We start from the raw sequence: 23,745 nt of genomic DNA, 5'->3' as shown, positions 1-23,745 counted from the left end.
GAAGTCGGGTACTAGCCTCTTCTTAAAAGTAAAATACTTATAATCTTAATTACTTCTTCTTTAAATACCTTGGCATTTTAATAGGCACCTTGTGTGCCAAAAATCCCTCAAGTCTTGACTTTGGGATCTACTTAAGGCCTCGGCCTTTTCTTTTCTTTTCTTTATCTCTTTTTACTCTTATCTTTTGGTACTTTAGTAGGAAACCACAACTAAAGCCGAAATAAATCTGTCCATGCTAAATGAGGTAGTAATGAAACAACAAGATCTACTAACTGGAATTTAAACTTGCTGAAATTGAAGCGTAACACAAAACTAGACTTGCTGAACTTAACATAAACTGTCCATGCTCATAATTTGAGTTCACATGCTTCAATTAAGGAATTAACAAGGAGAAACCAACCTTAAAACTAATCATGTGCATAGAATTAGCAAGGAAAAACTAAGCTACAATGACAAATTCTGCATACCTAACCAATACAAAAGAAACCAGAAACTGATTGCTTTAAAGGAATGCCACTCATGCACATTTAATTACATAAGGAACTAGAACTCTAAATCTACTCATGCTCAAACCTATAGCAACGAAATAGAAAATGAAATCTAATCCTGCATATTCAATAGCAAATGAGAAAGTCCAAACAGCATGCTAGAATGAACCAAAAAAATCTGAAATGCTAATCTACAATGCTAACCATTCAAAATCTGCTATGCTAGACAATCAAAAATCTGCAATGCAAGCTCTAAAGCTAGGATAGGTTTAATGGGCTGTTCTTGTTCAACTTATAGCACAAAAGGAATGGGTTGTTCTTCACAATTTCATAGAGATAGGATTGCGATTCAAGTAATGCGGGGTTAACTTAACAAAGCATACTATTCTGCCGTAAGCTACAAAACAAACCTACCTTCCCAGCAAACCCCAAACAATCCGATTTGAATTCACAATAGTTAGCCTCAAGAACATACTTCTTACAGTATGCTTCGGAAGGACATCATGAAGGAAACAAAATCCAAAACCTCATAGGAACACGAAACGAATCAAGATCATCACAGAATCCCTCAATCGAAAACAAGAACCTCACGGCACATTCACAAAACAAGAAAACTCTAATCAAAAGGCTTGAAACTATCTTACCACAGGTGAGTGAGAAACTTACCTCGGTTTCTTGGACTCACAGCCGGAAGAAAGATTCTAGGGCTTCGGCGAGCTTGAGATCGCAACTCTTCGGCCGCCCCTTCGAGCCCACGGATTTTCCTCGTCAGGAGAGTCCCTATTCTGTGAAGAGCTCCCGGGACTTGCCCTTCACCGGCCGCCGGAGAGAAACCCTTTCTTGGCTTCGTCTTCGCCCGAGCACAAAATAGCGCCGCTCGAAGAATCGGGGTCGGGAAAGCTTAGGTCGCGAGAGAGGGAAGGTCGAAGGAATTAGGTCACGGGAGAGAAAAGAATATAACTTAACCCTCTCTTTAACTTGTCCTTTTATAACTACAGCTTAAGACCAATTCGTTATAAATTTGTTTACGAAATACCAGCTGGCGCGCTTGGTCCACTGGAAAGATAAGTTCCCGAAGGTCTTGGGTTCGAGCCCCCTCGGCTCCTTTTTAAACGGAATTTTTATTTCGTTTCTTAAGACTGCTTAATCATATTTAATTCCCTTAAATTATAACAAAACAGTCGTGGACCAGCTGGTTGTCTGAGTTCGGTTAAGGCTCGGGTCAAGCCCGAGGTCTTGGGTTCAAAACCCAGTTTCAACATTTTTCTTTCTTCCCTTTTTTTTTTTTAACTTCTTCATCTTGGTAAAAATACCAAACGAACTCCAAAAATTGCATAAAAATACTCTATAAATTCCTAAAAATCTCTAGAATATTTTAAAGGTATTTCTAAATATTTTTAAGAACTTTTAGAACTCCTAATGAGAAAAATTGGGTCGTTACATTCTGGTGGCCAAAATCACCTAGGAGATCGTAGTAGCAAAGGAGCGAAGTGGAGCTGCAAGTGCTGCTAGAGGTGCCTTCAAAGGATGTTGAAGGCGCTTTTGCACCTTCTATGCAAGGAGCCTTCAATGAACAGTGTGAAGGTGTCTTCCAAGGCTATGGAAATAGGACAACAACTTGAGAACAACTATTGTATTCATTTCCTAGTCTTTTCTAAGCTTTTTAAAGAGTATAAGAGACTTCTCCGCCTACAGAGAAGGAGATTTTTCTAGTAGAGCTTTGCAACTGCCTTGAATTAACAACCACGTAGGTTGTAACCAAGTCAAATCTGTTTGCCTCTTCTTTTTTATTAGTTGTTAATTTTTAGTTTATTTTAATTGTGATATTGCTACTAATCTGAGTTAGAAAATAGAGAAAGGTTTTATTTTATTAATAGACGCTGCGACCTCTTACCGACCCGTCACTGCGCCAACACTCATATACAGAAATTTATATAATTAGGACAAATATATGAACACACAGGAATTGATTTCATCAAATTCGGACATCTCTAGGTCCATCAACCGGCTTCGCATGTATAGAATCAAAGTTTGCAACGAATTTAGAATTCGTTGCAAATCTACAACAAATTTCAGAATTTGTTGCCGATTTGCAATGAATTTCTAGATTCATTGCAAACATTTGTAATGAAGTTCAGAATTCGTGGCAAATCTGCAATGAAGTATGAAATTCGTTGCAAACCTTGGTAATGAAAAAAAAACTCTGAGGTCGGTTAATGGATCTAGGGAGCTCGGAATGAGATGAAACAAGTTCCTATATGTTTGTCTCATTCTCATGATTATGTAAATGCCACCAAATAATTTTTTGACCGAATATATATATTTTTCATAGCTATGTAAAATAGATGTATTTTAATTACAGTTGAACATATTAGACTTGAAGGTGCTGGAATTCCGTTCTATTTCAATTTCCCTGTACAAAAATTATACAGGTACAGAACTTTTCCTAGCAATCCGCATGTTTGATCAAACATGTGTTTGATCAATCAAGCAAGTTCTTGATGGATCAAAGCACACCTTGATCAAAGTACAAGATCACTAGCCTCTTGTGTTGGTATTCAAAATTGATACAAAGAAAACTAAACTAATTACGTAGCGGAATCAAAGAACTAGTTGTACCTTTCCTTTATAGGTAAAGACCTCTTGATCTTCTACTATATTCCTCTCCTCTTCTTGGAGTCGTGTGGGTGACGATCTACCAAGACAACAACCACCCTTCCTCTCGTTTCTCCAAACCGTCGGTTACAAAAGGAGGCTCTAGGATGGGGCACCTTCTAATCTTCTTCCTCTTCTTTAAGCTACCACCCATAAGGAGGAAGGGGGCGCCGACCACAAGCAAAGAGAGGGGGGGGGGCCTAAGCGAGGAGGAGGAGGAGGGGAGGGGCGTCGGCCACAAGGAGGAGAAGAGGTGAGGGACAATTAGGAAAATGGGGTTTTAGGGGGCACCACCTACTCCTTTTATAACCTTTGTCGTCGGTTACAAAAAAAGAAAAATAACAAAATTCTGTTAAGAAAAAAATCTCTCTTTCTATAATGGATAAAACCAAACCAAGTTATGGATGGATGGATGTGAGGCTTTATATAGAGGCTACAACAGGGACCTAGAGGAGGAATTGGTTTAGGCCTCCTGATGGGCTTGGACTTCCTGTGTTCAGCTCGAACACAGAACCCAAGTCCATCAATAATAACTCATACCACTAAAGGGTTATTAATGAACTACCACACCAATCCCATGTTGGATCGAAAGCGCTACAGGGGGGGTGAATAGCACTCGTGACTATTTCGTTCGATTTAAAACAGAGTCGAAAATACGCAGCAGAATTAAGTAAAGAAAAGAGCACATGCAAACACAAGTAGTTACTTGGTTCGGAGCCTGTGTCAACTCCTACTCCAAGGCCCACGCTCGTTGAGTGTTTACGTTAGGCAACAACTATAATTATCTCGTAAAGATACTTACAAAGTTCAAGTACAATTAATAATGAAATATACCAACGACAAGATTAATAGTAGATTCTGAGCTTTGGGGGACAATTAGGAAAATGAGATTTTAGGGGGCACCACCTACTCCTTTTATAACCTTTGTCGTCGGTTACAAAAAAAGAAAAATAACAAAATTCTGTTAAGAAAAAAATCTCTCTTTCTATAATGGATAAAACCAAACCAAGTTTAAACCAAACCAAGTTATGGATGGATGGATGTGAGGCTTTATATAGAGGCTACAACAGGGACCTAGAGGAGGAATTGGTTTAGGCCTCCTGATGGGCTTGGGCTTCCTGTGTTCAGCTCGAACACACAACCCAAGTCCATCAATAATAACTCATACCACTAAAGGGTTATTAATGAACTACCACACCAATCCCATGTTGGATCGAAAGTGCTAGAGGGGGGTGAATAGCACTCGTGACTATTTCGTTCGATTTAAAACAGAGTCGAAAATACGTAGCGGAATTAAGTAAAGAAAAGAGCACATGCAAACACAAGTAGTTACTTGGTTCGGAGCCTGTGTCGACTCCTACTCCAAGGCCCACGCTCGTTGAGCGTTTACGTTGGGCAACAACTATAATCTCGTAAAGATAGTTACAAAGTTCAAGTACAATTAATAAAGAAATATACCAACGACAAGATTAATAGTAGATTCTGAGCTCTGGGGTCGTCGACGTCAAGTTACAGCTTCGTCGGAACTTCTCGTTGGCAGCTGGTTGCGTAAGGATTGCTTTTTGTAACGACCCGGCCCTCTTGGCCCATTTGGCGGCCCATTTGGCGACCTCTCATGTCGTCGACTGTCGGCCCTTATGTCGTCGGCCCATTTGGCGACCTCTAATGTCGTCCGTCGACGACATTAGAGGTCGCCAAATGGGCGGACGACATAAGGGCCGACGGTCGCCAAATGGGTCGTTACAATAAAAAGGCGCCTTTTTATTGTAACGACCCAACCATTTATCCTCTTGGGCGGCCCTTGTGGCGGTCCAACTGGCGACCCTTATGTCGTCGGCCCATTTGGCGACCTCTCATGTCGTCGACCGACGACCCTTGGTCGTGCCGTTACTCACTAGGACTTTCCTGGTAACCAAGTGAGATGATCTCACTTAGTTACCAGGATTCATAAACTCTAATACTTAAGCCTGAAGGTTTAGAGTTCGAATCCTGGGGGAGGCAAAAATCCACTGACCAGGGGTGGAAAGTCCTAGTGAGTAACGACACGGCCAAGGGTCGTCGGTCGACGACATGAGAGGTCGCCAAATGGGCCGACAACATAAGGGTCGACGGTCGACGACCCGAGGGTCACCAAATGGGCCAAGAGGGCCGGGTCGTTATAATAAAAAGACAGGTCGCCAAATGGGCCGACGACATAAGGGCCGAAGGTCGACGACCCGAGGGTCGCCAAATGGGCCAAGAGGGCTGGGTCGTTACACTTTTCTTGTGTTGTTCTAACTGTTGCCTCGAGGTCCCCTTTTATACACTAGTGGAGGCGCCTCCATGTGTAACGCCCCAAATTTTCTCAATTAGAGTCCTAAAAATAATTTAAAAATATTTAAAAATACTATAGAAATATTCTAGAGATTTTCAGAAAGTTTTAGAGTATTTTTATGTAATTTTTGGAGGTCGTTTGGTATTTTTACAAAACGAAGGAAGTTTCGACAAAAAAATGTTCAAGCCGAGAATTGAACCCATGACCTTTGACTCGGTCAAAACCCGGTTGACCAGGTGTGCAAACGGATTTTTCTGTTTAGAAAAGGTAGCGAATTTATTTAAGATAGTTAACAGAATATTGGATTATAAAAGGGATAAGTTGTTTTGGATTTGTTTGTTTAGAAAAGGTAGCGAATTTATTTAAGATAGTTAACAGAATATTATAAAAGGGATAAGTTGATGTTGGATTTGTTTGTTTAGAAAAAGTAGAAAATTTATTTAAGATAATTAACATAATATTGGATTATAAAAGGGATAAGTTGATGTTGGATTTGTTTGTTTAGAAAAAGTAGCGAATTTATTTAAGATAATTAACAGAATATTGGATTATAAAAGGGATAAGTTGATGTTGGATTTGTCTGTTTAGAAAAGATAGCGAATTTATTTAAGGAGTTAACAGAAAAATTAAGTTATAAAAAGGGATAAGTTGATGCTCTGTTTTCCCGGGACTTAAACCATTCTCTCCTTCTCTTCTACGTATGATGGCGGAGTTCGGGCAGAAAATGAAAGGGAGTTAGGGCATCATCTCCGGCGGCCGGCCAAGGTCCTAGAAGCCCTTTTTGCTCGGTTGTGAGTCCAAGAAGCAAGGTAAGTGCTTCTCACCTGCAGTAGGATTAGTTTTGGACCTTTGTTCTTCTTGAATTCGAAGCATAAGAAGTGCTTATAGTGCAGATTTTTAATTAAGCCTATAGTGTAGATTTTAATTAAGCGCCTATAGTGCAGATTTTTAATTAAGCCTATAGTGCAGATTTTTAATTAGGCTTATAGTGCAGATTTTAATTAAGCCTATAGTGCAGATTTTAATTAAGCTTATAGTGCAGATCTTTATATAGGCTTATAGTGCAGATTTTAATTAAGCCTATAGTGCAGATTTTAATTAAGCTTATAGTGCAGATTTTTAATTAGGCTTATAGTGCAGATTTTTAATTAAGCCTATAGTGCAGATTTTTAATTAAGCTTATAGTGCATATTTTAATTAAACCTATAGTGCAGATTTTAATTAAGTTTATAGTGCAGATTTTTAATTAAGTCTATAGTGCAGATTTTAATTAAGCTTATAGTGCAGATTTTTATGTAGGCTTATAGTGCAGATTTTAATTAAGCTGGTAATGCAGATTTTTAATTAAGCCTATAGTGCAGATTTTTAATTAAGCTTATAGTGCAGATTTTTATGTAGGCTTATAGTGCAGATTTCTTAGAGCTTAAAATGCAGATTTCTTTAGAGCTTGTAGTGCAGATTTTTGGAGGAATTTATAGTGCAGACTTTTTATGGAACTTGTAGTACATATTTTTGGTGGAACTTATAGTGCAGTTTTTAAAGAAAAAGATTATAGTGCAGTTTGGTTAAGTATTATAGTACAGAATTTATGTTTGCATAGTATGCAGAAATAGTGTAGCATAGAATGTAGAATCTTGATTAGTATAGTATGCAGATTTTTGACTAGCATAGTATGCAGATTTTAAATAAGCTTAGTATGCAGATTTTAGATAAGCTTAGTATGCAAATTTTAGATAAGCTTAGTATGCAAATTTTAGATAAGCTTAATAGGCAGATTTTAGTTAAGCTTAATATGCAGATTTCTGTTTAAACTTGTATGCAGATTTTGTTTAAGCATTTCAGTGTTAGAATTTATTTAAACATTTCAGTTTTGTAAGAAGCATTCTTTTAAAGAAAAGTATAAGAAAGATAAAGAAAAGAAAGAAAAGGCCGAGGCCTTAAGTAGATCCCAAAGTCAAGACTTTAGGGGTTTTAGGCACACAAGGTGCCTATTAAAATGCCAAAGCATTTAAAGAATAAGTAATTAAGATTATAAGTATTTTACTTTTAAGAAGAGGCTAGTACCCGACTTCCGAGGTTGTCGTTAAACAAATCCAGGTGTCCAATTCCGAGGTTTTGGCCCTGGTAGACCGAGGTCTGCTCTTTTAGGATTGGTGGCTCGCTACCCCAACCTATTAGGGAACGCGCATAAGATGGTACTATGCCTGGGCCCAAGAAGAAGTTGATTACTATTTTGAAGTATTATAAGTATAAGTTTTTGAACAAGTAAAAACAAGTTTTATCTAAGTATAAAGTATTAAAGAATAAGTTTTAAACAAGTGAAATAAATAATAAGTTTAGAACAAATGAAATAAGTTTCATATAGTTCTAAAAATCAGTAAGTCTAGTTCTTTATTCTACCATATTTATCTAGTAGATGAGTAGATTCCTTAGCTTTTCTTTGCTATTAGTTTGACATGAGCAGTTATGTTTATGCTTTATTTCTTTTTAGAGCATATAGTTTCTAGTTCTTTTCGTATACATGCACATTCGTGATTTTGTGAGTTAGATAGCGCTTACTAAGCAAATTTTGCTTATAAACTACACTTCCTCTTACTGCAGATACAGGAAAGGAAGAGATATAGAAAGGAAGGTGACAAGGGGGTGTTCGAAGGATGTGTGATACCAGGACTATGGAAACCTTGGGACTTAGTTTAAGAATTTATTAAGATTATCATTTATTAAGAATGTATTAGATGAGTCATTTAGTCTTCCGCTGTTAGTTAATTGTATGTTTTTATTTTGTTTCCGCTATTAATTACTTGCATGATTTGATTTCATTAAACTGCGTGGTGATGTTATTCCTTTTGTGTGTTTGATATGTATCCCAGCCACCTGTGGCTGTGTATATTATGTTATGTATGTCAGTTTAAGGTCACCGGTACAGGGGAGACTCTGCCGAAATTTTTCGGTAGGGTTTCTTTGAGGATTTTTAATCATACCGGTTAAGTAGAGTTAGTAGTTAAGTAACGGTCATCCATAGAGAGTAGTAGTAGTAAGAAGGGTGGTCGTTACACCAAGCCTGTCCGAGGCGCCTCCAAGTCTCCCGAGTCGCCCGCGTGGATCAGCACAGAAATGGTCGCACCTTATCAGCTTGAAGGTGCCTTCAAGCCACTCCAAGGCTCCTCCAAGCCTTGGTCTAAGGCGCCTCCAGCTCCCTCCGAGGTGCCTCCAGCACTGCTTCGCGGCCAGCTTACATTCTGCACCCGAGGCGCCTCCAAGCTCCATGGAGGCGCCTCAGACACTATTCATCCGAGGCTTGCCTTGCTCATTTGTCCCTACAAAGCATGTTAGTTCACCCAACATACACATACCATGCAAGACAAAGTTAGCACACATAAAATATGACAAATTAACTGATTTGACAGTCATCGGATTGTCCGGGTCTGACTTCGGATTTTCGACCGGAAACCCTAGGTCGACCCGACGCCTACTGTTCCCTCTGCAGGGAACGCGTCCTCACCTACTCCTCTCAGGAGATTTACCTGATGTCAGTCCGGTCCTCTAGACCGACTAGACTTTGTGCATAGGGTTACCACCCCCTAGGACCTAGGGTTACCGCCCCCTAGGGTTTTCTCCACCTAGGGTTACCGCCCCCTAGGACCTAAGGTTGCCACCTCTTAGGGTTTTTCTCTACCTAGGGTTACCACCCCCTAGGACCTAAGGTTACCCCCCCCCCTTAGGATTTCTCCTCCACCTAGGGTTACCACCCCGTAGGGTTTTTCCTCAACCTAGGGTTACCACCCCCTAGGACCTAAGGTTACCGCCCCTTAGAATTTTTCACCTGCCTAACCGCAGTTAGGACTTTTCTGCACACTTGTTTAAGCTCATTAGATAACAAAACAACTTAACTTGAACCCTTTGACGTAATCAAAACACCGGTTCGATCGTCGGATGCTTTCCGCACCAACAATCTCTCCTTTTTTGATTATGGCAACACGGTTCAAAGTTAAGTAAAAATATGGCAAAATTTAAATTTGAAATTATTAAGAAATTTAAACATGAGAAAAATTTTGTAAAACTTATGCTCCTCTTTATGTTTAAATTCTTTGTAAAACTTATGCTCTCTTTGTAAAACTTATGCTCCTCTATTTGTAAAACTTATGCTCTCTTTGTAAAACTTATGCTCCTCTTTATGTTTAAATTCTTAATTCTTAATTTTCTTTAACTTTGACTTTTCTCTCCCCCTTTGACATAAATCAAAAAGAATACCAGGAAGAGAAAAGAATAATTAGTTTAAGCTCTCCCTGAAGAGTAACACTTTATCTAATGTCTTAGTGTTTCAAAAAGAATTGTTTTACTTAAATTAGGAAATGCCTTGGAAAATACTTAGTTTTTTCACCAAAAACTTAACAAAATTTAGCATTTGAAAATAATTACTTTGGTAAGCACTTAGCTAAATTTGAAAAGCCTTTTAAAAGATTTTGACAAGCCCTTTAAATTATTGATAAATACTTAACTTCTTAAAAGGATTTTATTTTAGTTTGAGTACTTAAAAAATATTTATACTTTCATCAGAGACTTAGCTAAATTTTGAAAATAAATGTCTTGTCAAGTACTTAGCTTTCAAAACTTAACTTAAAAACACTTTGATAAATTTAGTACTTAGCTTTAAAATATAATGAAAACAAATTTTGATAAACTTAAGGTTTGAATCTTTATTTTTCACAACTTAGCTAAAATTTTGCTTTGAAAATACTTTTATCAAAAGACTTAGCTAATTTTTTAAAAAAAAAACTTTGAAAATGTTTTGCTTAAATACTTAACTTTAAAAGGATTTTCATAAAAGATTAACTTAAGTACTTAGCTTTGAGAGACAGTTTCTTGCAAGAAAAACTTATTTTGAAAAATGATTAACTAAAATCCAAGTGTTTAAAAATAATGTTAATTCAATATTAAGCTTAATATCATATCTATTTTAAAGCTGAGTTAAAACATAATTTTTAATTTTAAGTCAAGTCAAAAATAATTTTTATTTTAAAGAAAAACTAACTTGATAGAAAAAAATTCACTCCCCCTTGAGTAATGTCTTAATAAAATCTTAGGGTCCTATAGTCCAAGCATGTATTTCAAAAGAATAAAGTTTATTATATTCCTAATTTTCCATCTCACTCATTCTAGATTATCAAGCATGTTCAACTTATGAGTGAGTGTGAGATGGAGTTGCCTTTATTTTAAAAAATATTGATATTTAAAATAAGTTTTAGTTTGATTTTCAAATGAGTGAACATTTATAATTTTGATGAATATATTAAAAATTAATACCTTGATTGAAATTAATTAGCCTTTAAAAATTAATTATGATTTAAACCTTAAAAATTAAAGAATTAAATAAGATTTTTGAAATGATATAGAATTAAATAAGATTTATGATTTTAAAATTAATTATAGAATTAAAAAGATTTGAAATAATTTAAAATGATTTTCAAATAATTTTTAAATGGTTTTCAAATAATTTTAAAAAATATTTTTAAATAATTTTGGAAATAAATTTTGAAATTATTTTCAAATGGATCACCATAGCCCAGATATTTTTAAAATAATTTTTAAAATAATTTTTAAAGGATTTTTAAAATAATTTTTAAAGGATTTTTAAAATAATTTAAGAAGATTTTTATAAAAAAGATTTTTAAAATGATTTTTAAAAGAATTATAAAATATTTTTAAAAGATTTTTAAAATGTTTTTCTAAAGAAATTTAAAAGATTTTTTAAAATATTTTTAAAAAGATTTTTAAAAGATTTTTAAAATAATTTTTAAAAGATTTTTAAAATATTTTTAAAAGATTTTTTAACGAATTTTTAAAATATTTTTTAAAGAATTTTTAAAAGAATTTTTAAAATATTTTTAAAAGGATTTTAAAAATATTTTTAAAAGGATTTTTAAAATGATTTTCAAATAGTTTTGAAAAAGATTTTTAAATAATTTTCGAAATGATTTTTAAAATAAATTTAGAAATGATTTTCAAATAGTTTTCAAAATGATTTTAAATAATTTTCAAAAATATTTTTAAATAATTTTCGAAATGATTTTCAAAATAAATTTTTTAAAATAATTTTTAAAGGATTTTTTAAAATATTATTAATTATTTATTTAATTTAATTTGTTTTTAAATTTAATTTGATTTAATTTTAATCCTTAGTCATCTCACCCAATCTAAATTTCAAATAAGGGAATCTTATAATTTTGTGAGATGAGTTGGGTTCAATTATAGGGTTTGTGTTAACTTTGTATTAGATTCAGGTTTAACTTTGGGCTCAACAAATAGACATTCTTTGGATAAACTTCTGGGCTATGGTGAGTCACTTGGATATCATTAAAGTAATTATGCCTTCGAGGTTTTTCAAATAGTTCTATCCACTGAACTTAGTACAAAACCTTGGTCTTACTAGTTAGGATCCATAAAGGGTAGCTTTGGTCAGTTCCACTTAGCCAAATGCACCAGGTCGAAGCCATATCTTCCTAGACATGCATAGACTAAGCTTCCCTAACGTACTATCATCCAATACTTCACCAGTACCGTGAGTCAAGTTAAACTTAGCTCTTTTCTAATTAGTTCTAATTACCCTGCCGAGTAGCTTGGCTTGGGTTACCCTGTAAGATAAATTATTTTTGGAGGTGTCAGCTATTCTGAAGCCTCTCCTATATTATTGATTTACCTTTTAGGATTCGTGTATACTTTAACTTAATTTATAAATTCGATTTAAGTTTTATTTAAATTAAGTTTAGTAAATAAAAGGTACTTGATTACAGCTTGGTTTGTAGGGTTTAAGTTTTACTTTAGACTTATAACCCAAGTCTAGATTTCGTGATTTGACTAAATTATTAACAATCTTCTCTAATTTATCAATTTTATCTTTTAAAATATTATTTTATATTTCTAATTTTCTAAGAGTTAGTTTCTTATTTTTATTTGAATTAATTTTATTCATTACATTATTAGCATGCATATCTAATTTTGAAGTAAAATCTATACTAGAGCAAGCAGAATTAGTTAAGCTAGTGCAATCATGTGTTGCAAAAACTGGATTTTCATATAATGTAAATGTACTAACCTTGATTTCTCCCTCTGGATTCTTGGGTCTTCTTTCTGGGCATTGTCTTTTTTAGTGACCCATTTGTTTGCATTTGGAGCATTTAATGTGTTTCTTCCCTCTCCTGATCATTTTCTCCTTCTCCTCCGATTGTGTCAGTCGAGTTTTACAAGTGGGGCATTCATTTCTATAGTGCCCTCTCTCCCTACACTTAAAACAGGTTATGAGAGATTTACAATTTGAATTTACAATTTTACCTTTTAGATCCATGATAGGATCCTCCCCCTTGACTATGGCCATTTCAAATTCTGACTCAGATTCAGATATCTCGTCTTTGGCCATCAGTGCTATGAAATCGGTTTGCTCTGAGTCTTTTGAGTCTGGTTTGGAGGTTGACTCTCGGGATTCAAATTCAGATTCGGACTCAGGTTCTATTCGATCTTCTGACTCTGAAGGGATCTCATAAAGCTTGAGCACTTTCTTCCAAAGCTCCTTAGCATTGTTGAACTTTCCAACTCGATCAAGATCTGAATTTGTTAGTCCGCATAGGAGAATCTATGTTGCTTTTGCATTTGCCTCGAATGTTCTTATTGTTTGTGCATCCCACTTGTCACAGGTGATGGGTACACCTTCTTCGGTGGGGAGAATAAATCCAATATGGACTATGGTCCATATTTCTGCTTCGGTCTTCAATTGGTGCTCCATCTAGTCTTTCCAGTATCTAAAATTTTCACCGGACAGAAGTGGTAGGCATGTGGAGCTGTACCCATCTTCGTAAGCCATTAAGAAGGAATCTCGCAAAATAAACACAATAAAACTTATTCCAAGACTTGGTCTTGGATCAATAGTGCGGGAAAGGATAGAAATAGAAATTCATGAATTTTGAGAAAAAAAATAATAAAATAATATTAAAATATTATTAAAAAAATATTAAAAAAAATATTATTTTAAATTTTGCCAAATTCGATATTTTATCAATACTAATAAATCATGAAGAGATGAAAATGAATTTTTCAAAAATAATTTTGGAGGGAAGAAACGAAAGGCATAAAGTTTTATTTTTACCCTATACGAACGAGAAAGCGACGAAAAAAATGCTCGAACAGTAGTTGTACCAATTCAGAGCAATCCCGCTCTGATACCAATTGTTGGATCAAAAGCGCTAGAGGGAGGGTGAATAGCGCTCGTGGCTATTTCGTTCAATTTAAAACAGAGTCGAAAATATGCAACGGAATTAAGTAAAGAAAAGAGCACACACAAACACAAGTAGTTACTTGGTTCGGAGCCTGTGTTGACTCCTACTCCAAGGCCCACGCTCGTTGAGCATTTACGTTGGGCAACAACTATAATCTCGTAAAGATAGTTACAAAGTTCAAGTACAATTAATAATGAAATATATCAACGACAAGATTAATAGTAGATTCTGAGCTCTGGGTCGTCGGCGTCAAGTTACAGCTTCGTCGGAACTTCTCGCTGGCAGCTGGTTACGTAAGGATTGCTTTTCTTGTGTTGTTCTAACTGCTGCCTCAAGGTCCCCTTTTATACACTGCTAGAGGCGCCTCCAAGCCTGTCCGAGGCACCTCCAGGTCTCCCGAGTCGCCCGCGTGGATCAACACAGAAATGGTCGCACCTTATCAGCTTGAAGGCGCCTTCAAGCCACTCTAAGGCGCCTCCAGCTCCCTCCTAGGCGCCTCCAGCACTGTTTTGCGGCCAGCTCACATTCTGCACCTGAGGCGCCTCCAAGCCCCATGGAGGCGCCTCAGACACTATTCATCCGAGGCTTGCCTTGCTCATTTGTCCCTATAAAGCATGTTAGTTCACCCAACATACACATACCCTGCAAGACAAAGTTAGCACACATAAAATATGACAAATTAAGTGATTTGACAGTCATTGGACTGTCCGGGTCTGACTTCAGATTTTCGACCGGAAACCCTAGGTCGACCCGACGCCTACTGTTCCCTCTACGGGGAATGTGTCCTCACCTACTCCTCTTAGGAGATTTACCTTATGTCAGTCCGGTCCTCCAGATCGACTAGACTTTGCGCCTAGGGTTACCACCCCCTAGGACCTAAGTTACCACCTCCTAGGGTTTTTCTCCACCTAGGGTTACCGCCCCCTAGGACCTAAGGTTGCCGCCCCCTAGGATTTTTCTCCACCTAGGGTTACCACCCGCTAGGACCTAAGGTTACCCCCCCCCCTTAGAATTTCTCCTCCACCTAGGGTTACCACCCCCTAGGGTTTTTCCTCAACCTAGGGTTACCACCCCCTAGGACCTAAGGTTACCGCCCCTTAAGATTTTCCACCAACCTAACCGCAGTTAGGACTTTCCTACACACTTGTTTAAGCTCATTAGATAACAAAACAACTTAACTTGAACCCTTTGACATAATCAAAACACCGTTTCGATCGTCGGATGCTTCCCGCACCAACATCCCATACTACAATATGGGCTCCTTCTTATCATGAGTGTGTTAATCTCCCTGTGTTTAAGATATAATATGTCCATTAATTAATTGAGTTACTGACAACCCAATTAATTAACATTCGATTTCAAGAGTAGTACCATTCAACTTTATTATCATGTCGAACTAAGTCCACCTGCAGGGTTTACATGATAATCCTTATGAGCTCCTCAAAGGGATATCATCAACTTAAATAATTATGACACAGATTCTTTCTATAATCAGCAACACACCATATAAATAGTACTATTTCCTAACTCATGGAGTCTATTGATTTAACAAATAAATCTCACCCATTGATAAGTTAAAGAAATAAATACTAAGTATACGTGCTTGTTATTATATAGGGATTAAGAGGACACACATCCATAATAACAGAGGTTCTGTTCTCTTATGTAGTCAGTACAAATCGAACAATCTCAAACGGTCCTGCTCAATACACACATAATGTACTAGTGTAATTTTATAGTCAAGACAAACTAATACTAAATTACACTACAACCGTTCTAATGGTTTGTCTCAATCCATCTTGGTTGTGAGCTACTATTTATAATTTATAAGAAACTGATAACATGATCTTCTGTGTGGCACCACACACCATGTTATCTATAATATAAATTAAATGGACAACTACATTGACATATATATAAATATAAAATGCAGACATTTGACCAAAGTGATTCTCATTTCAAAATATTTCAAAACAAATGTTCATACAAAATCTAGGCTTATAGTATATATCCCAACAAGACTTAGAAAGGAAATTTAATTAGTGAAACTTATTAAAGTTACAAATTAATGCCAGAGAAGTCAGAACAGAACAGAACAAAATTAGTTTCTATGTATCTATATAGTTCTCCTAATTATATGCATGTCTTCAAAAATCATTTTGACCCAATAGATTTTGGATGTGTGATTTTTAAAACCCGAAATATATTTTTCAAACATGTAAGTGATCTAAAAATCACAAAAAAATACTAATTAAAAAAATTTAAGGGCATTTATATAATCAGGACAAATATACGAACACACAGGAACTGATTTCATCGAATTTCGACGTCTCTAGGTTCATCAACCGGCTTCACATGTATATATATATATATATATATATATTTTTTAAAAAAAAAAATCTTTTTAAATTTGCAACGAAACAGTGATTCATTGCAATTTGCAATGAACAGTGTTTCGTTGCAAATTTGCAACGAAGTTAGGGACAAAAAAAATTTTATCCCAGAAAACCCTAATATTTACAAATCCATATCTAGATTTGACTTTAGCAACGACGGCGTTGATTTCTGTCCAGCGGCTTCGACGAAGATGAAGATTTTTTGCCAGTAAGTATTCTTGTTTTCTCATCGGCTTCTGACCGCTGGCGGCCTCGTGCGGTCGCTGGAGGCCTTGTGCGGCCGCACCAGGCATTGCGCGGCCGCTGGAGGCCTCACGCGACCGCTGGTAGAGTCGCGCTACCGCTAGAGGCCTCACACAGCCGCTGGAGGAGTCGTGCGGCTGCTAGAGGGCTCACGCGGTCGTTGGCGGTGTCACGCGGCTGTTGGCAAAGTTCCGCGGCCTCTAGAAGCCTCGCGCGACGGCTGGAGGTCTCGCGCGGCCACTGAAGGCCTCGCGTAGCCACTGGCAGTGATCGCCTGAGGCCGCTAACGGTTGCCACTAGTTGTAGCGGGTTTCTGTTTCCTTCCTCTAGCAGCCGCCAACAGCCGGGGTCGGCCTTTGCTGTGTGGCTTCATCGCTGGTGGCCTCCATTGGCCTTGGCTGCTAGCTATCGGCCTTGGCCAGGGTTGGCTTGGCTGTTGGCAGCCTCCATGGGCTGGGTGGTCCCTTTGCGGGCGTGGCGGTCCCTTGGTGGTCGTGGCCAGGATTATCTTGGCTACTAGTGAGCAAGATTATATTTGGTAATTTGTGGATTGGTATATTTAATTGTAAACTTTATATTGTTGTTTTTGTAGGTTTGTATTTGACGTTGCTTAGAGATACTCATTTTTGTTCACCTTTATTAGGTATATTTATTTACACATGTTATTTTAATAACAATAGAATTAGTGTAGTAATGATATATTTTGATAATGATAGCATTTGTGTTGGATTAATATATTTTGATAGTGATAGAATAATATATGAATGATATATTTTTCTTTATTATATGAATATTTATAATTCTATTTATATGTGAACTAAGTACGTATTAATCATTTGTGTTGTCTAGGAGTTTTAATTAATGTAATTTATTGGAAACATGTAAAATGCAGAATGAAAGAAGTTGGATGTATAATAAAAATTTATTTGAACGTCGTGGTTTAATTGATTAGTTTATCATTGTAACACCCGTAAATTTCCTTTCTTCCAAAAAAAAAGAGAAAAAAGGAATATAAGAAGAGAAAAGAAATAAAAATATGTTCATAAAAGGCCCGAGCTAGGATTTGAACCAAAGACCTCTTAGTTGAGATTGGTTTAAGTAGCCATTAGGTGGTGGTAAAGTATTACATGAGCAATATGAAACAATTCATTATATGTAGATTTTGTGTGAAGAGATGCTTCAACTTCCACTTAGTATAAAAGGGGATGGATGAGATTAAAAACCTAATTTTCATTTCCTCTTCTCCTTTAGCCGAAATTTCTCCTTCCTCCTTTCAAGTTTCGGCCAAGAACCTTAGGGCTCCAAGTCTTAAGACTTTTCAAGGGGAGAATCTAAGAGGATGGTCTCTCCCAAGGAGGTAGTTCGCGCGAGGAAGGGTGTCTTGGAGATTAAAGCGTGCAAGAGAGGATTTTCTTCCCTACACAATATAATAGTAAGATCTAGCGAAAAGATGTAACTCCTATTCACCTGCAGTATAAGTTGTTTCGATAATGCATGCGGTGTTATGGTTTTTATGCTTGAAGATACATGTTGGGTTATGTTAATGCATGGTAAGGAAGATACGTGTTATGGTTGTATGATGCGCTCCTAAGTTTTTGGGATTCAGAGCATGTCAGAGTACCTTGAATCGTTTCCCATTTAGTTTGGGGCTAAAAAGCATAATCAAGTACTCTAAAGTGCTTTCCTATAAGTAAGGGGGAACTAAGCACACATAAGGTGTTTGTTTAAATGACAAGCAAGTGCAAGTACAAGAAATCAATAGTTAAAATAAAGTATTTTACTTTAGAAAGACATGTACTGGACACAAGGTCCACTGGTGGGCTCCTAGATCGCCCATAGCTCCTAGACCGCCTAGTAGTACCTTAATAGGTTCAGGATTATCTACCTTAGATTTTATTAAGGATGCGCGCAAAGTGGTACAATGTCGAGTCCAAAGCAAGTTGTTTACTATTTCCACTAGTTATGTAATATAAAGATTTCAAAATTCATTGGTTGTCTTAGTGGAAGCTTCCTAAGTTTGAGAACTTGAGTTAAAAGGGCAGCATTGATGAACTCTATAATATGCCAAGATTCCTGTTTTCTTTATATTACTAGCATGGTTTGAGTTGATGTTTTGCATGATCAATTTATTTTGAAATGCATGTCGTGTATCTAATTCTGATTTATGTGTTTTAGTGTGAATTATGGTCAAGTGTAAGTTTTGTGCTTTCCGCAATCAGTTTTTAAAAAGAAAACAAGTTCTCTTTAAATGCATCTGATCCTGTCTGAGAAGCTGGACACGACGGAAATCCGGAAGAAAGTAACCCACCGCTGATGAAGAATAATACCTGTAGAACAATGATCCGAGAAACCCAAAGCGGATCGGGGAAAATAGAGTCACCGAATGCCCTCCTTGCACCAAGATCCGATGACGAGAGAGAAACCCAATCAAAGAGACACCCAGATTCGGAGCTTCCATGTAACGACCACCCTTCTTACTACTACTACTCTCTAAGGATGACCGTTACTTAACTACTAACTCTACTTAACCGGTACGCTACTTAACTACGAGAAATCCCTACCGAAAAATTTCGACAGAGTTTCCCCTGTACCGGTGACCAAATCAACAATACAAACAGTGTATACTCAGCCACAGGCGGCTGGAACATATAATCACACAACCACGCAGTATAATAACTCATTAAGAAGAAGGAAACTACTCTAGCAATAGTAAACAGATAATACTCCAACAATAAAACATAACAAGCTACAAGTGTGGAATAAACTCAATTACAATCTCGACTTCATCATAGCATTAAGGAGAAAATAAAAGGAAACTCTAAACAGGTAAGTTTTAACAACTCCTTAGCAAACTCTTGATCTCTCCATAGTCCAGCCATCACACACCTTCATCACCACCACCTTGTCGCCTTCCTTTCATACTTTAGCTTTTCCTTTATCTGCAGTAGGAGAAAATGCAGTCTATAAGCATAAAGCTTAGTGAGCTCTATCTAACTCACAAAATCTCGATATGCATGTATATAAATAAAAACATGCTAAAACTGAATGCTAACATGTAAAGTTACTCATGCTCATACATAGCAAAGGAATCATACTAACTGAAATACTAAACATGTATAGCTAATCATGCTCATAAATAGCAAAGAACAGTAAACTAACTCATGCTCTTCTATTAATAAAGTAACATACTGAAAGGCTAAACATGTAAGGCAAGTATATACTATCATGCTTGCATAAAGAACTTAACTTACTGAATTCTAAACACCTTCTGTATCTCATTTCACTTGCTTAAAGATTTATTCTTTAATACTTATGTGAAACTTATTTTTTAATATTTTTATACTGATGTGAAACTTATTTTACTTTTTCAAAAGCTTATACTTTTAATACTTCAAAATAGTAATCAACTTCTCTTGGGCCCAGGCATAGTACCATCTTATGCGCGTTCCCTAATAGGTTGGGGTAGCGAGCCACCAATCCTAAAAGAGCAGACCTCGGTCTACCAGGGCCAAGACCTCGGAATTGGACACCTGGATTTTTTTAACGACAACCTCGGAAGTCGGGTACTAGCCTCTTCTTAAAAGTAAAATACTTATAATCTTAATTACTTCTTCTTTAAATGTCTTGGCATTTTAATAAGCACCTTGTGTGCCAAAAATCCCCAAAGTCTTGACTTTGGGATCTACTTAAGGCCTTGGCCTTTTCTTTCTTTTCTTTATCTTTCTTATACTTTCTTAAACCCAAAATACTGTTAGGGTATTTTTTTCCATATGCATCTATAAGTGAAATCAACTAGGTATCACACAATCATGCATATTGAAGTAGCAAAGAAACTTAAATCTGTATGCTTGGAATAAATAGTAGCAAGGATACAAAACTAATAGTAAAGAAAGTTGCTCATATAGTTTAAAGAATTTAATAGAACTCTTAATTATTCCACTAAAATACATGACTGCTCATGCTTATTAAAAATAGCAAAGGAAAACTAGAAAAACTACTCATGTATATCTAGTAGTAAAGAAAACTGATCATGCTCAACTCATGGCAAATAAAAGCTGCACGTGCTCAATAATAGCAAATGAACCCTAGAAAATCTGCATATATGACTAATAAAATCTGCACTAAAATGCTTAATAAATCTATGACAAACTAAACTGAATGCTTTAAATCTAAAACTACAATACAATTGGAAAACTGCAATGCCAAACAAAATTAAAACTGGAATACTAAACATAACTAAACCCAAAATAGTAAACTCCAAGGATGTTCATGTCCCCTTTGTGGCACAAACTAAATTGAAACTTGTTGGAATTTAAGCCTTTGTGAAGCTTGTTGGAATCTTAAACAATCCTATGTAAAACTGGTTCAAGCTTGTACTTTTATAGAGCAACAGAAACGAAACTGCAGGTCTAATTACTCTACTAATTAATTACTCTACTAAAGGTTCTAACCGAATGCTAACAGTGAGGAGGAAAACAAGCTACAAGCTCAAAATTTATCCCAAGCTATCTCATGTTCATCGCCTACTGCATATACCAATAAGACTAACACACTTCTATTCAGTACTGTGGCAAGGAACCAAAAAGAACCAAATCCGAAACATTTTTTATACCAGCACAATTACATTACCTGCCCAAATTCTTTAAAGGATTCTTTATTTTTTTTTAAATAAAAGAACTAGTTAAGAAATCTTTATACACCATGTTCCAAAAGGAAACATCATGCAATCAGTAAAGAAAAGTTGCTACTGGAAACTCAAACCATATTTGTTCTTTATGCTCAGTACCATAGCAAGGAGAAAACCAAAAACCTAGCTATTCTGCATACCCAGTGCCACGGCAGGGAAAACTCAGACCATATGCCTACACTATGCAATTTGTTTCCTTTCTTTGAAAGTCACAGCATATCTTATTATGTCAAGGAGGTGTAAAACAATATCAAGAAACATTTTGAAACTCTTTTCCATATCTGTATCGAGACCCAAAGAAAAACTCACATGTTCTCTTTTACTTTTTTATAAACTAAACTCCTTCTTGTTCATAGCCTAGCAACAATAAAACAAAACCAAAATTCCAACCATAAGGCCTGGGTAAACAACCACATGCTTAATCTTTACCCATCCTATTCTTTCTTTGAAGGTCACGGCGGCAAACCCTAAACCAACATCACTGAAAAATTCGAAAACAAAAGGAATAGAAATCCGAAACTATCCTACTGCAGGTGAGTAGCGACTCACCTTGCTATTCTTGAACTCAAAACCGGAAAGAGGAGCTGCTAGGGTTCGGAGAAAACTCAAGTTCTCCGGCTCTTCTTCGTGCTCACGGTCCTCCTCGGCGAAGAATCGTGATGGCGTGGAGAAAACCCCTCGGAAAACTCCCTCGATCGGCCGCCGAAGTGAAGCCCTAAGCCCTCTTTTGTGTTTTCGTTCGAGCAGAGAATGACGTCGGGAGAGAAAAGAAGGAAAAGATTTTTAGGGTTCGGGAAAATAAAACAATTCCTTTTTAAAACTAGGGTTTCGATTATAACTTTAGCTTATATATTTGTCGCTACATATCTGTTTAACATTGACCCCTAGCACAGTTGGTCCGTTGGGCTTTGCTCAAAACCACAGGTCTGGGCTTCGATTCTCGGCCGCGCCCCTTTTTCTCCAATTTATTTTAAACATTCCAACTACTGCATATATATATTTCGCTCCATATAAGGTTAATAAAAATCGTGTAGCTCAGCTGGTTGGGCTGGTTTTGCTCGAAGTCACAGATTGCAGGTTCAAATCCTGGCTTCAACATATTCCTTTTCTCTTTTTTTTTAAAACTTCTTCCTCTTGGTAAAAATACCAAACGAACTCCAAAAATTGCATAAAAATACTTTAAAAATCTCTAGAATATTTTAAAAGTATTTCCAAATATTTTTATGGACTTTTAGAACTCTAAATCATGAAATTTGGGGTGTTACATTCCAAGATTTCCTACGCACAAGAGACCCGCCAACACTATCGTCAGTGACCTAAGACCGGGGTGGGAATCCCTGGCTAGGCCCTCCGACGCTCAAGTTAGTGATCTCTCTTGGTGTGGAAGAAAGAAGAAGAAGATGAACAGTAGCTGAAAAGTTAGGGTTATGAATCTGCGCAATGATGTGAACTTGTGAACTTACCTTGCCAACGGAGAGGATTCCCCCTTTTATACCACTTCATATAACCTCCGTAGTCATGAAGTGGACCCCGGTTTGTTAGAGTTCATTAGGAGATGACGTCAGTGACGTACTTGTGGTAAATGACTTTTAAGGAATCTTTTTTGTACCCCAGATGTACCTTCTTTGTCATTTAGTACCTGCAAAATAATCTGGGAGCATATTTCCCGCCAAAATATATAACATCTGTCATGCATTTACATATTACAGATATCCTCGTTAATTATCTTCTTTGAAATACTCATTTATGATCCTTTCTCATGCAACTTCATGCAGTTTCTATTTGCATCCTTTTTATATTAATAAACTGTATTTTATCTAGTATCTCTCCAAGGTATTGATCGACCGACCCTTATTGGCTCTCCCCTTGAAGGCATGTCCCGTCCGATATTAGCCTACTTCCTGTAAAGTATATAGGCCTTTCTCCGTGGAGGCGTATCTCGGTCAATATAGGCTTACCTCCTATCGGGGTATGTCCCGACCGATATTAGCCTACCTCCTTCCTGAAGTTATGTCCCGGCCGATATTACCCTACCTTCATCATGAAGGTATGTCCCGACCGATATTAGCCTGCTTTCATCATGAAGGCATGTCCCGGCCGATATTAGCCTACTTCCTGTAAAGTATATAGGCCTGTCTCCGGGGAGGCGTATCTCGGTCGATATAGGCTTACCTCCTATCGGGGTATGTCTCGACCGATATTAGTCTACCTCCTTCCTGAAGTTATATCCCGGCCGATATTACCCTACCTTCATCATGAAGGTATGTCCCGACCGATATTAGCCTGCTTTCATCATGAAGGCATGTCCCGACCAATATTAGCCTACTTCCTGTAAAGTATATAGGTCTTTCTCCGAGGAGGCGTATTTTGGCCGATATAGGCTTACCTCCTATCGGGGTATGTCCCGACCGATACTAGCCTACCTCCTTCCTGAAGTTATGTCCCGGCCGATATTACCCTACCTTCATCATGAAGGTATGTCCGACCGATATTAGCCTATCTCTCTTGCTTTTCCTTCCTCCTTTTCTTTCCTCATCAGGAGACCCACAAAACCTAACCCATATTAGCATCATTTTGTGAGTGGATGGTACTTACTAAGCATTCTCTTATATATTTGTATTTCCTTATACTACAGATAAAGGTAAAGGAAAGCTCGAGTAGGAGGAGGCAGCAGGAGTAGTGTTTTGTGTGTGTG

Source organism: Zingiber officinale, chromosome 7A (assembly GCF_018446385.1).
Source record: "Zingiber officinale cultivar Zhangliang chromosome 7A, Zo_v1.1, whole genome shotgun sequence".
NCBI lineage: Eukaryota > Viridiplantae > Streptophyta > Magnoliopsida > Zingiberales > Zingiberaceae > Zingiber > Zingiber officinale.
Note: the sequence above shows the minus strand (reverse complement) of the source record.